Raw genomic sequence first — 5,177 nt, 5'->3', positions numbered from 1 at the left:
CCAAATTATATAGTCTCTGACTATAACAGTGAAAACTGAGCCAGGAGCTCTGCTGCTGCTCTCCACTCAGCTTGCCAAGCTTCACCCTTCATTAAGAAAAAAACGGCACGTCAATAAAAATGACAATGACAGACAGGTAGTAAATGTAAAGGCAACAGCCACAGTGACCTCTGGTCACTAAGGGAAAATGTGTATTCCTTGACTAGTTAGTGAGTGGTTGTTGGGTCGCAAATAGGGTTAAGCACTAAAAACCTCCTTGTAGTTGTTTTGGTCACTAGCAGATTGCCATAGTTGTCTATAAGAAGCATGGAAGACCCCAACTTGTCTGCAAACACTTGCTAACTACTTGCTGAATGGTGGTGAAACTTGAAAAACTGTGATGAAAACCACAAAAGGAAAACATTCTCCTTCAAAGTTAAAGTTGTACATTACCATTGACACTAGTGTATTTCAAAAGGAACAACTTTAACTTGAAGATGAATGTTTTGCATTTCTGATTATGTTGCACTTTTTTCAACTATCACTACCATTTGGCAAATAGTTGGTAAGTGTTTGCAGACAAGTCGATATCTTCAATGCAAACTATTCACAGCTGCAGGAACCTGCTAATGACCCAAGCAACTGCAAGGAGGTTTTCTAATTGCAGCACGTTAGAACTCTTTGCAACCATTTCATCCAGCTACTGCTAGCAACCTCCAGCATCCACTTGCCAACCAGCTGGGAATTATACCTTTTTACCTACTCTTAGTTTCCAGGCTCACTGACTGGTCTCCAGGCATGTACGACGAGGACTTTGACAACGTATGACGGCAACCGCTCAAAACCAATCAGGGAATACAGATTTGTTCCTAGTTAGCTTGTGGTTGCCAGGTGGTCACCAACCGGTCTCTAGGCCTGTGTGATTGGGATCTTACCAAGCTTGCTGGTGTTAGTTAATAGTTTGTCACTCCTCTGTGGTCAATTCTGCCCCCCCTAAAAAAAAGTAAAAAAGTCAGCTTTAAGGCTTCAAAATGTCTGAAATGAATACATGTGACACCACAATGTCTACATCCAACTTTTCTCATTCTAACTAATGCATGATTTTAGATTTAATTATTCAAGCTGATAGTAGTAACAGTATTAGAGAATATAGTTTCAGTTGCAGGAATAGTAGTAATGGTACTGTGTAATAAGTACTATGCATATTGGTAATAGAGTCTGTTATGATGGTAGTACTTTACAAATAAAAAGTTTGTATTTATGGTTTTGTAATGCAATAGTAGGCGTTAAAGTAAAATAAGCATTGGAATGAGTACTACTTGTAGAAGTATGTGTTGTTTAGTACTAGCAAACTTGTAGCATCGACAACAAAAGAAGCATTGGTATCTGTTTCTGTCAGACCTAGTTGGGGTATTTGTGTTAGTAGTAGCAATATTAAAGCACTGGGTTAAGTACAAGCAATAGCAAAAGTACCAGTAGTTGTCATAGTAATTGTATTAATAGTAGTATTACTGTCACTGACACCACAGCTGCAGCAGCTTTACCCCCTCCAGTAAAAATTACCTACAGTAATGGTTGTGTTGTCAGTAATTGTTGTACAATAATAATAAAAAATTTCAGAATAATAATGCTGTGTGTGAAAGTCACTTTTGGGAAATACTTGAAATGTTAAGTCAGGTTCACATAGTCATACACACACACACACACACACACATTTCAGAGGGCTTCCTGCTACCCACTTCCCTGTGTTGGAAACCATTTGCATGCCCTGTGACACCGTAGCCAAATGAAAAATTGTGAAATCTCAATTGAACATTTGCATACGGGCGTGTTTCACTGACGCACTTGCGTGGTGCACAACTTTACAGACTCGCACGTGACCAAATCTGCCTGTTTAGATATCACTCAGCGATAACGACAGCATGCTGCTGCCACAGTCATAATGTGACGCCTTTGAAAGTCAAAATCAAAGCTTGTCCGGGTTCAACTCACTGTTATTTTTATCAGATGATGGGAATGTTGTTTTTTTTTTTTTTGTTTACTTATGCAAGGGTCTTCCTGTCACAGTCACCCCGAAGTAGGAACCGTAAGAACCACGGCTGGAATATTTCCACCAACTTTTTTCGAGGAGGAAGAAAATTTCCATTTGACACATTAGAAAAGTGGAGTTTATTCGTTCCAGAAACAAGCCGTGAGTTTTTTTTAAAGATCAGATGAAACGAAATACTGTTTTATCCCAAATGTTGTGAAATTCCAATGTATAAGCAGTCAAAACATTAAACACGACCTATAACAGAGGTAGGATATCATCGATAGTATAACAAAAATGGTGCTTGGTAAGTTAAAATATAAATAAAATACAAATAAAGTAAAAATAAAATGCTATGAAAAAAAGCTCAATACAGTACATTAAAGTAGCTTTACAATGTAAAATATATCAAATGCAACAAGTTTGTTTTATATTTTCCCCCAAATGCTAACTTATGTAAATTTATAAATACTGCTTCCACCTGATTCCAATACAAACTATAAACTGACAGGCATGCTGTAACAAAAATATATTCATATGAGCACATTATACACTTTATTCTGGACTACATGTTCATTTGGACACAGTGTATATACTACAGTAGGCTACAATACATTATGACAGTAAAAGTAATACTTAAGAAGTGAAGATGCACTTCTCTAACATCTATTTATAGAAAAACATTAACTTTTACATTTTTTATGCCTCATTTAGAGCAGTTTACATGCTTGCACTGCAGCCTCGAGTTCTTCTAGACAGCTGTCCAGCAGACGCGCCGATGTCTAATGCACTTTGACAGGATGTTAAACAGTCTTTAACCTGCCAACTGCTGAGGAATGCTGTGGAAAATACCCAGCCAGGACTTTCCCCAAATTGCCCAAACTCATGTGTGAAAACAGGTTAAGATGACATACTGGTATTTTTTCAGTATACTCTACATGCACGTTTGCAAATGTAGAATATAGACAATGTTTACAATGTTCAAATGATATATATTTAAGTATAAAATAAATGTAATAAACATACTGTAAACATTGTAAATGTATATGCAGAAACAATGTAAAAGTCAGTGAAAGTGTCGCCTGCATAGACAATATGTAATAACTAAATGCACAGCTATAAAACATATGTACATTTTTCTGGGTAAATGTCTACACTGGACACATTGTACATATAAAACATAGATAATGCAAATGTAAATGTACACACTGCATGAAGAAAATGCATATATGAAAGCATTTTATGTAGCTAAATATAAAAAAACGACATAAAATATAGACATTTATAGGGATTTAAAAATGTTTAGTTATGCACAATTTGAAAGAAAACTCACTGTGTGATGTGTTGCCAATCGTGTGTGTGTATGTAGAAATACATGTATGGAGGAAATGTACTGTTTATACAGAAAATAATATAAAGTATTTTATAGATATTACAAGGTTACGCTGATATGCTCACCAGTTTTACAGGTGTCCATCATTAAGAGAGGTATATAAAGTGCATTTTATAGAAACATTTTAAGTTATATATAATATAAAGACATGCATTTGTTTTGTTTTGGGTTGGGGCTTTTTTAAGAGAAGCATCAGAAGACCACACTGGGTGCTACTCCTTGCAGGTAAGAACTGGAAAGAGGGGCTGCAGTTAACACAACCTCACCAGAATTGAACAGGTGTATGTAATGATGTGGACAGTGAGTCTAAACACAGCTAGTGTCTAAAGCAGCTCAAGCCATTACAGGTGTATAAGCATAAATGCAGATGCATATTGAACGGTTTATATATTGAGAGGGACACATTTACACATAAAACAATGACTATATATAGAGATGCAGTACTGATGCCCACATTCACAGGCATGCACACTCTTAATGTGAAAAACAAAACAACATTAAAACATATAAGAAAGTTTGAAGGTGGAGCAGCTTGTAAGAATGCACGGTGATCAGGTTCAGTATTCACCGACTACTAGTTCTGACAATATTTACAGCTGAGGATCAAATAATGAGATAACATCCGCAGTAATCGTTCAGTTTGAGAGCATGAAGTGTGCAAACTGCTGTGTCTCTCTGTCTCTCTGTGGGTGTTGAACCTGCCTGTGTTTGGTATTCCGTGCAGAAAGCCTCCCACGCCCCGTGTGTCCGCCCACGCGCGGATTTGCGTCACGCAGGGAGCAGCGTGGGCGAGAAGGAGCGAGCGAGAGAGAGAGAGCGAGAGAGAGAGGCTCTGTGGCAACCGCGCGGAATATCCCACTTTCTGCGGCTGCCGCATCAAGCCGTGCGCGCTCACGACGCGTCAGACAGGAAGAGCTGGCAAAATAAAAGCGTCGTTCTGTTTGAGTTGCTTTAAGCTCTCTTTATGGCAGTTTAATGTATGTAGTGAACGTTTAATAGAGTTTTTTTATTTACTTATTTATTTCGTTTTTACTTTCATTTAATTTAATTTTTCTGCATTTTTCCATAGTTTTGCAAAACTACAGACACTGTCTGTGCTTAAAGTCAAACAGTCTGAACACTTTGTGCAGTTTCTCTGTGACTGTTAAACGTCTGAGTTATTGATGATTGAACATTCAGGCATGTCAGCACTTTTAAAAACACTCCCTGGTTCTATTTTCAGTAAAATAGTTTAAAATAGGAATCTGGTTCCCTGTTACGTCCGCCATGGAGGGTCACTGATGTGATTGACGTTTTAGTCAAGCAGAGGAACCCCTGCACTCACGTTCACTGGTCATTTGCATACATTATTTTTAATCCAGTTTAATCCCTGAGATGTCTTAATAGAAGAATAACTGCGATTTCAACAGTACGTCTCAGTTTTTCCACCAGATAAAGAAATGCTGTAAATGAACCAATCTGAAGAGAACACGTTAGTGCTTCTTCTTCTTCTTCTTTCTTTTTTAGGGCTCACAACAGCTTCTCCTGTCATCGTTTATAACTCACAGAGCCATTAATCATAAAACATCCAACATTTTTGCAGCTCTTATTTAAACGTGTTCTTTCTTTCTTTTCTTTTCCCGCCCACTTTTCCTCCATTCAGAAGTGCGCCCGCACCTTCACCCAGTACCTTGTGTTTTAATTTTTTTTTTTTTTTTTTGCGTAAACGCAGGCGGAAGCGCAGGATCGCACTACCACGTCTGACTTGACGGTGCGGAAGGGGGAGTGGAGAGACGC

Source organism: Maylandia zebra, linkage group LG23 (genome assembly GCF_041146795.1).
Source record: "Maylandia zebra isolate NMK-2024a linkage group LG23, Mzebra_GT3a, whole genome shotgun sequence".
Classification (NCBI taxonomy): Eukaryota; Metazoa; Chordata; class Actinopteri; order Cichliformes; family Cichlidae; genus Maylandia; species Maylandia zebra.
The sequence above is the reverse complement of the archived record's forward strand: the minus strand, read 5'-3'. Positions refer to the sequence as shown.